The sequence below is a fragment of the Bombina bombina genome, chromosome 6, assembly GCF_027579735.1.
Source record: "Bombina bombina isolate aBomBom1 chromosome 6, aBomBom1.pri, whole genome shotgun sequence".
Taxonomy (NCBI): Eukaryota; Metazoa; Chordata; class Amphibia; order Anura; family Bombinatoridae; genus Bombina; species Bombina bombina.
The window spans coordinates 864,112,219-864,122,982 of NC_069504.1; positions in this window are offsets into that span (position 1 = coordinate 864,112,219).

Below are 10,764 nucleotides of genomic sequence, written 5' to 3' on the forward strand. Positions count from 1 at the left end.
CTGTAATTCTCTGAGGCGGGGCCTGACCCGACTCCAATAAGCTTGAAGAATCAAAAGCTTTAACCAAAAAGCCAAGGAAATAGCAGAAGCCTTCCGACCTTTCCTAGGACCAGAAAATATAACAAATAGACTAGAAGTCTTCCTGAAATCTTTAGTAGCTTCAAAATAATATTTCAAAGCTCTCACCACATCCAAAGAATGTAAGGATCTTTCCAAAGAATTCTTAGGATTAGGACACAAGGAAGGAACAACAATTTATCTACTAATGTTGTTAGAATTCACAACCTTAGGAAAAACTGTAAATGAAGTCCGCAAAACCGCCTTATCCTGATGAAAAATCAGAAAATGAGATTCACAAGAAAGAGCAGATAGCTCAGAAACTCTTCTAGCAGAAGAGATGGCCAAAAGGAACAACACTTTCCAAAAAAGTAGTTAAATGTCCAAAGAATGCATAGGCTCAAAATGGAGGAGCCTGTAAAGCCCTCAAAACCAAATTAAGACTCCAAGGAGGAGAGATTGATTTAATGACAGGCTTAATACAAACTAAAGCCTGTACAAAAACAGTGGATATCAGGAAGTTTAGCAATCTTTCTGTGAAATAAAACAGAACAGAGATTTGTCCCTTCAAGGAACTTGCAGACAAAACCTTATCCAAACTATCCTGAAGAAACTGTAAAATTCTTACAATTCTAAAAGAATGCCAAGAGAATTCATCAGAAGAACACCATGAAATGTAAGTCTTCCAAACTCGATAATAAATCTTTCTAGAGACAGATTTACGAGCTTGTAACATAGTATTAATCACTGAGTCAGAGAAACCTCTATGACTTAGCACTAAGCGATCAATTTCCATACCTTCAAATTTAATGATTTGAGAACCTGATGGAAAAAACGGACCTTGAGACAGTAGGTCCGGCCTTAATGGAAGTGGCCAAAGTTGGCAACTGGACATCCAAACAAGACCCGCATACCAAAACCTGTGAGGCCATGCTGGAGTCACCAGCAACACAAACGATTGTTCCATGATGATTTTGGAGATCACTCTTGGAAGAATAACTAGAGGCGGGAAAATATAAGCAGGTTAAAAACACCAAGGAAATGTCAGCTCACCCACTGCTTCCGCCTGAAAATGCCTGGACCTGGACAGGCATCTGGGAAGTCTCTTGTTTAGATGAGAGGCCATCAGATCTATCTCTAGAAGACCCCATATCTGAACAATCTGAGAAAACACATCTGGATGGAGGGACCACTCCCCCGGATGTAAAGTCTGATGGCTGAGATAATCCGCTTCCCAATGTCTATACCTGGGATATGCACCGCAGAAATTAGACAGGAGCTGGGTTCCCCCCAAGCAAGTATCCAAGATACTTCTTCATAGCTTGTGGATTGTGAGTCCTACCCTGCTGATTGACAAATGCCACTGTTTGTGATATTGTCTGTCTGAAAACAAATGAACGGTTCTTTCTTCAACAGAGGCCAAAACTGAAGAGCTCTGAGAATTGCACGGAGTTCTAAAATATTGATTGGTAATCTCGCCTCTTGAGATTTCCAAACCCCTTGTGCTGTCAGAGATCCCCAAACAGCTCCCCAACCTGAAGGACTTGCATCTGTAGTGATCATAGTCCAGGTTAGCTGAACAAAAGAAGCCCCTTGAACTAAACGCTGGTGATTTAACCACCACGTCAGAGAGTGTCAAACATTGGGATTTAAGTATATTAATCGTGATATCTTTGTATAATCCCTGCACCATGGATTCAGCAAACAAAGCTGGAGAGGTCTCTTGTGAAAAACGAGCAAAGGGAATCGCGTCCGATGCTGCAGTCATGAGACCTAAAATTTCCATACACATAATCACTGAAGGGAATGACTGAGACTGAAGGTGCCCACAGGCTGCAACCAATTTCAAACGTCTCTTGTCTGTTAGAGACAGAGTCATGGACACTGAATCTATCTGGAAACCTTAAAAAGGTGACCCTTGTCTGAGGAATCAAGAAACTTTTTGGTAAATTGATCCTCCAACCATGTTTTCGAAGAAACAACACTAGTTGATTTGTGTGAGATTCTTCAGAATGTAAAGACTGAGCTAGTACTAAGATATCATCCAAATAAGGAAACACTGCAATACCCTGCTCTCTGGTTTCCATAAAACAAGGCACCTAGAACCTTTAAAAAGATTCTTTGAGCGGTTGCTAGTCCAAATGGAAGAGCAATGAATTGGTAATGCTTGTCTAGAAAAGAGAATCTCAGGAACTGATAATGATCTGAATGAATCGGATATAAAGGTATACATCCTGCAAGTCCATTGTGGACATAAAATGTTCTTGCTGAACAAAAGGCAGAATAGTCCTGAAAGTCGCCATTTGAAAGTTGGTACTCTTACATAACGACTAAAAATTTGCAGATCCAGAATTGGTCTGAATGAAATTTCCTTCTTTGGGACAATGAATAGATTTGAATAAAACTCCAGACCCTGTTCCTGAAAAGGAACTGGCATGACTACCCCTGAAACTCCAGGTCTGAAACACACTTCAGGAAAGCCTGAGCTTTACCTGGATTTGCTGGGATGCGTGAGAGAAAAAAATCTTCTCACAGGAGAACTTACTCAGAATCATATTTGATATCCCTGAGAGACAATACTCTGAAACCATTGATTTTGGACAGAATTTATCCAAACATCCTTGAAAAAAACCTTAATCTGCCCGCTACCAGCTGAGCTGGAATGAGAATCGCACCTTCATGTGGACTAAGGGTCTGGCTTTTGGTTTCTGAAATGGCTTGGATTTATTCCATTTAATGAAGGTTTCCAATTGGAAACAGATTCCATAGGGAAGGATTAGGTTTTTGTTCCTTATTTGACAAAAAGAACAAAAAGAACAAAAAAAACGATTAGAAGCTTTATATTTGCCCTTAGGTCTCTTATTACCTTGGAAAGAAAGAGATAGCAATCTAGACTTAAAAAGTCATATCAGCATTCCAAGATTAAAGCCACAAAACTCTTCTAGCTAAATATAGCTAAAGACATAGATCTAACATCAATCTTGATGATATAAAAAAAATGGCATCAGAACTGATTAATATGTTGCAGTAAGCGAACAATGCTAGATAAATCAGAATCCAATTCTTGTTGCGCTAATTCTCCAACAAAAATGTTGATGCAGCTGCAATATCAGCCAAAGAAATTGCAGGCCTGATACGACCTGAATATAAATAAGCTTTCCTTAGATAAGATTCAAGTTTCCTATCTAAAGGAACTTAAGTACTATATTCCATAGGAATAGAGGTACGTTCAGCAAGAGTAGAAATAGCCCCATCAACTTTGAGGATCTTTTCCCAAAACTCTATAGAAATTGCTGGTAAAGGATACAATTTTTAAACCTTGAAGAATGAATAAAAGAAGTACCCAGCTTATTCCATTCCTTAGAAATCATATCAGAAATAGCACCAGGAACAGGAAAAAAAACCTCTGGAGTAACCACAGGAGGTTTAAAAACAGAATTTACTAGTTCTAATATCAAGAGGACTAGTATCCACAATATCCAAAATAATTAACACTTCCTTAACAAAGAACGAAAATACTTCATTTAAAATAAATAAGTAGATTTGTTAGTGTCAATATCTGAGGAAGGATCTTCTGAATCAGATAGATCCTCATCAGAGGAGGATAATTCATTATGTTGCCGGTCATTTGAAATTTCATCAACCTTATGAGAAGTTTTAAAAGACCTTTATATTAATTAGAAGGCAGAATAGCAGACAAAGCCTTCTGAATAGAATCAGTAACAAATTCTTTAAATTTTATAGGTATAACATGTACATTAAAAGTTGAAAGAACGGGGGCGGAGCCGACATCCGGGAAGAATGGTCGCACAATAGAGGAGCTCTGTGGCTCACTTTTCTAAAAACCTATCTATTAGGGCCATTTCACTGACTATGTGGAATTGATGAGAGGTCAAACTCCCCAGAGAAGCATTTACCACTCGGTCACAATAACTGCTTTCCAGATGTGGCCAGTAAACCTTGATCTTGTGCTGAGGCCTACAATCCTGCCGCCATCTTGAAGCCCTGACAGGCTGTAGATAAGCTGAAACTGAACGGGAGGGATCAGCGCGGCTCAGAAGTAAAGACACAGAGACACGGACACCGCATACAACACCTACCCTGAACTACTCACTCTCTGTTTTCCCCACAACGCAACACCCAGAACAATAGTACAAGAAGAGAACACAGCAGCACTGAGGGCGCAAAGAAGATCTACCTTACAGATTGTCTGCCTGACCTGCTCTTCACATCTTAGCTGCGGACCCAGAGCGCAGCACTTATCCCGGAGGATACTTACCCGCTCCCACACCACCTTAAGAAGCCGCCTCACTGACCGGCTCACTGACCGGATACCCTTGGCTCACCGCAGACCTTCTCCCTGTAAGTAGACGCAGCATGGTCTGCTGGGGTATAGTACATCTCACTCACATATAGGAGTGCACATGCAAATTTGGGGGAAACATAGCTCCATTTGTTCCTAGCTTGGCGCCATCTGCAAAGTCTCTCTCTCTGAATGGTGGCGCGCTAACGCCATCTTTAACCCCCATATAGCACTAGACTTATCTATGTTAAACCGGCTCTCCTCATGGTCTCTCATGGACTGGGACAGTGAAGATTACTATGTGGATTAAGTGAAGGGCTTTACCGGTGTGTAGCTCATTATCTGTCAGAGCAAGGATAACTGCATTTAATCTCCCAATCACTCAACCAGAGAACTTACCATTTTAATAAAGTGCCCCCGCAATAACCTTGCATACTCTATACACAACCTGCACCTTTGCCCTCTTAGACCCCCCTCTCCTTCCTTTCCCGCGTCCACCTCCAGGACGTGGGTCATATCCTCACTCCTTTTGCCGGTCTCGTCCAGAGGTGACATAGCCCCAGGAGAGGGGGAGTAACTCATTAATACTGCTGTCCAGCAGTGGCTTACTGGGCTTCTCCATCTGTGCTATCATTAAATATAACTCCCTAGTTAATTCTAGGAACTGCTCACCTGCACTATGGCTCATTCTATCAAAAGAAAACCAAAAAACCAAGAAAAACCTAAGAGGACTCTCACGGATCATTTCCACAGTAAAAACTTCTCAGACCCTGACTTCTCAGGGGACGAGTCTAGAGACCCTGAGACTCCAGTCACAGATAATACCAGGCCTGAGGTATCCCGCAAAGACAAAACAACATTATCTCAGTCAACCTTCTTAGAATCTATCAGAATCCTAACTGATAAGATGGACACTCACTACTCATCCTTAAGGCAGGAACTCCGCCAATCTGTCGGCGAACTAAAAAGAGAGATTTCTTCCCTTGGCGAGAGAACTGAAATCCTTGAGAGAAAGCATGAGGATCTTGCAACTGACCACGCCAACCTTTTGGCTTATTCTCAGTCATTGGCAGAGCAAATGTCTGATCTTGAATCTAAACTAGCAGACAACGAAGATAGATCTCGTCGCAACAACCTCAGGATCCGCGGCATCCCGGAAGACGTCCCTACATCAGACCTCCAACAATATTTGACTACTCTATTTCGGGTCATCCTGGACTCTCCCACAGATCAGGACCTCCTGATGGACAGAGCGCATAGATCCACACGCCCCCGTAATTCAGTACCTGGCACTCCTAGAGACGTCATTGTACGTCTACATTATTACACCGCTAAGGAGAGAATCATGAGAGCCTCCTTTACCAGCAGACCCCTCAAGGATCCATACAACAAATTACAGATTTTTCCGGATTTGTCTCCATACACCTTGAACAAGAGGAGGACTTTCCATCAGTTCACCCTAGCCCTCAGACAAAACAAGGTTAAATACAGGTGGGGATTTCCTGTTAAGCTACACGTGCAGTATCAAGATTCCTCCCATACAGTCTCTTCTGTTGAGCAGGGAATGAAGCTCATCACCACTTGGGGACTCACTGGTCCTCCTGGTTTGCCTCTCAGGAAAAAAGGAAAAACAGGTGATCTGAACCCATCAGCATCAGAATGGCACACCAGAGTTCCCACTCCACCTCCCTAAGTCTTAGGCCTCTTCTGAGACTCTCTTCGGAGGTATCCTCTGCACTGATTGCCTTTTACGCGGCTTTTTGAGAGAACATTTCCTCCAGAAATCCTCCTAACTTACTCCTCAAAGGATATTCCAGATGGGGGAGTGCACATACGGGTACACATCTTACTCTTCTTTCACTCCCTCATCCCTGATCTGCTTGGCAAGACCCTTGCTCTGGAAATTCGATGGACAGGTAAGCCTTGAGCCCACATACGGGTACATACCTTACTCTAATCTTGGCTCATGGCTCCCTATTTGTTTTCATTAGCTAGATTGAGGTTTACTGTGACAAATATATAGTCCACAAGTTTATTTATATGTTGTTGATCATCAGAAATGTTATTTACTTTATATTTGTTTCCTCTATTAAGTTCCCATATGTAGCCCCTGCTCTAAACCAAAGAATATTCTAAGTTCAATGTATACAGGCCGGATACAGGCACTTTCCCTGTTATTTTAGGTACCTTATCATGCCCTTAGTTTAATCATAACTTTCCTCCACAAAGGGCCTAGTTCATCCTTCCTCTAATGACTTATGCTTTTTGATGCCCTCTTTCACCAGTACACTCTAATCCCTGTCTATTAAACCTATTTGAAGTGTACACTTGTTTACACATGGTTAACCATAGACTCTTCCACAGTCACATTTGCTGATGTAAATGTAAACCTTACCTCACCGCTCGTAGTGCATTGACTATGTGACTCTGGAATAATAACAGATTCTCCCTGTATTGTTTATACTCTGCATTATTGTATTTCAGGATTACATTGTGTGCCTAGGTTAATACTGTCTATGCAATTCGTTAACACTTTAAGTGAGACTTTAAATATGATTGTACAGCTGTAACTGATATATCTAATTTGTTAACAAATTTTAGCATGTTACTCCTCTGATATGTTTGAGGGTGTTGTAAACGCCCATGCCTAGAAGAAGGCACACTCTTATTTCACGTTAATCCCACCCTAGAACATATAATTCCACCTCTCAGTTGCTATAGATACTGCCGGGCTGTGCTAACTGGGAAGGCACGGCTCGACATAACTTATCTGTTTAACAGAAGAGGATACCGACCCACACTTAACTATATCATAAGCTCCACCGTATTGATTAGAAGGCTCCGCCCCTCCATTCCCCCCCTTTTTTTTATCTGAGCGGCTTTTTGCCCGCTGATATCCCCCCCCCCCTACATATGTCGGCCCAAGAGTGGCCAACACACATACTAACTCTCCACAATCTGAAGCTCTGACTCAGATATGCTATGAAGCCTTTTCCATTATCCTATGGAGATCACTAGCCAATAATATAATATAAAATGAAGTTCTATTTTATTTCACCTGCACTTTTGTTAAACACCATGTTAACATATGACTATACGTAACTCTCTTATTATATGTCAATTCTGTTTTGTCACCGAATCTAGATTACAGACATTGTAAGACTCTCTTTGATGTAATATTGTTTTAAAGGTGAATCTTGCTTGTTAATACTTATTTCAACTTCAATAAAAAATTTAAGGGAAAAAAAAAAAAAAAAAAAAAGTTGAAAGAACAACAGGCAATGTATTATTTACTGATGGACACAATATCTGCATGTAAAAGTTCATCATGATAACCAATACAAATGACATTCGGAAATATAATGCACTTAGCTTTAGTAGAACTGACATCAGGGAGCAAAGTTCCAACAGATACTTCTGAGGCAGGATCAGATTGAGACATCTTGCAAAATGTAAAATAAAAAACAACATATAAAGCAAAATTGTCAATTTCCTTATATGACAGTTTCAGGAATGGGAAAAAAAATGCAAATAGCATAGTCCTCTGACATAGAAAAAGGCAAGAGGCAAATAGCAATGGGGTATTAAATTAAATTAATGAAAAATTTTGGTGCCAAGTATGACGCACAACGTAACTGAAATTTTTTTGGGGCCAACAACATCCGGAAATGACACACTTGTGTCACTAACGACGCAACGCTGTGTAAGGAACGGAAATGACGAACTTGCGTCAACGGACGTACTTTCGCACAAAAAAAATCTGCGCCAAGAATGACGCAATAAAGTCTAGCATTTGGCGCACCCGCGGGCCTAATCCTGCTCGCAATTTGCAAGAAAAATATAGTCAATTTGAAAAAAAGACTAAACCCTAGGTAAGAAAAAATATTTCTTAATATGTTAATCTTCCCCAAATATGAAACTGACAGTCTACAAAAGGAAATACATGAACCTAACTCATGGCAAATATAAGTACAATACATATATTTAGAACTTTATATTAATGCATAAAGTGCCAAACCATAGCTGAGGGTGTCTTAAGTAATAAAAAACATACTTACCGAAAGACACCCATCCACATATAGCAGATAGCCAAACCAGTACTGAAATAGTTATCAGTAGAGGTAATGGTATATGAGAGTATATCGTCAATCTGAAAAGGGAGGTAGGAGATGAATTTCTACGACCGATAACAGAGAACCTATGAAATAGATCTCCCGTGAGGAAAACCATTTCATTCAATAGGTGATACTCCCTTCACATCCCTCTGTCATTCACTGCACTCTGAGAGGAACCGGGGTTCAGCATGCTGAGAAGCGCATATCAACGTAGAAATCTTAGCACAAACTTACTTCACCACCTCCATAGGGAGGCAAAGTTTGTAAAACTAAATTGTGGGTGTGGTGAGAGGTGTATTTATAGGCATTTTGAGGTTTGGGAAACTTTGCCCCTCCTGGTAGGATTGTATATCCCATACGTCACTAGCTCATGGACTCTTGCCAATTACATGAAAGAAAGTATGCACATGCCCACTAGAGGGTGCTACTGTGTCATTCTTCAATCTAACAAATCCCTTGCCTCAATTTCTGAGTCGTTTGTCTTCTGAACCACTCAAAGGCATCTAGAAAAAGAAGGATAGAGTCTACGGAATCTAAAAGAGTCAGTTTCTTTTTCGCCTTTAATACGCTGTACCCCTCCACACATGTAGGATAGTAAGCAATAGTTACATTCTCACTAATAATAATATCTTTGTAAATGAAAATGTTCTCAACAGAGGTCAATAATGAAGTTCCAAGGTGAAGGAGACCTGCAAGGTATGCTATGAATGTGTTTTAAAATAAAAAAAAAATCCAGGAAGCCCTATAGAGATTTTTGAGCCAGCGTTCAGGAAATTACTCTAGTTGTTTGCCTTCCACTCCATTTTGGGAGATCTGAAATCACACATTATGCCATATTATTACAGTTTATTTGTAAACCACTACAATATTCCACAGTACTGAGTACATAATTCTAGGGACAATACATCACAATTAGAGTTGACAGCGAAAGGTCATATAGAAAGAGGAAGGGTCTGGTCTGAAGAGAGAAACTGAAAAAGAAAGCTAAACAGAGCACTCTGTTGTATTTAACATTTCCAGTATCTTATAATGTGGAATATTGTGGCTGTAATATTCTTCAAAAGTCTACAAATGTACATTCCAGAGAAAAATAAGACCATGGGGCATATCTATCAAGCTCTGTATGGAGCTTGAAGCCCCGTGTTTCTGGCGAGCCTTCAAACTCGCCAGAAACACCAGTTATGAAGCGGCGGTCTAAAGACCGCTGCTCCATAACCTGTCCGCCTGCTCTAAAGAGGCAGACAGAGATCGCTGCAATTCAACCCGATCCAATACGATCGGGTTGATTGACACCCCCTGCTAGCGGCCGGAAATCTGCAGGGGGCAGGGTTGCACCAGCAGTTCACAAAAGCTGCTGGTGCAATGCTGAATGCGGAGACCGCATTGCTCTCTGCATTCAGCGAGGTCTGTCGGACGCAAGTGGCCCAACCTCTCAAAATCAGCTGTTTCAGAAGCAGCAAAGGGTCGAGGATTTATATGGACATTAGCATTTATTGCGCTCCCGACATACTCCGCGCATGCGCACGGCATCAGAGGGTCCAGGATTTATACAGGCGAGTTGCCTTCAGTGCGCATGCGCGCAGTGACGTACAATGTGGGGGGGGCATACAATTTGAAATAATATTAAAAAATATGTGAATCCCAAATTATCAACACTTAAAGTATAGGGCGGATTCCATTAAAAAACTTAATGTACAGTGTCATGTGGCCCCACAAAATCTAATGGTTGTCTAGTGTCTACATAGAGTGATCGGACCTAAGGTTTATGGAATGAACCATTTACAGATTTAAATACATAAAATTATGTCTTGGAAGAACACAGTTTTTCTCCTGAAAAAAGAAACACAGAGGCGCTCAATGGCCTAATACCACAATAGCAGGGGACAAGCAAAATATGTAAGACTAATACAAACGAATAGCACCAAAAAGTGCAAGGAAGCAGACTGGTACCTCACAGTTGCCCAGCAAACTGAACAGACGCAGAGATAATTCTGTAGTACTTCTTCACCAGTGAGGTCCTCCTGGTTCCTAAAGGGGAGGATATAGAGCCAACATAGCCCAGTACAGTTTGTACAAATATATGTGTATCCAGGGAATATGCACACTTACATGTACCAAAGCACCTCCAGGTGCAATATACACAGACTGGGACTTCTCAGCCGCCCAGCTGACTGTTTCAAAGGTTTCAGCAAATAAGAAAGCTCCCAAAACTGATGCAGGAGTATAGATGGATTCCCAGATAAAATCCAGCAGCAAGTGTATTAGTTAAAAAGAATATTCATAGCCTGA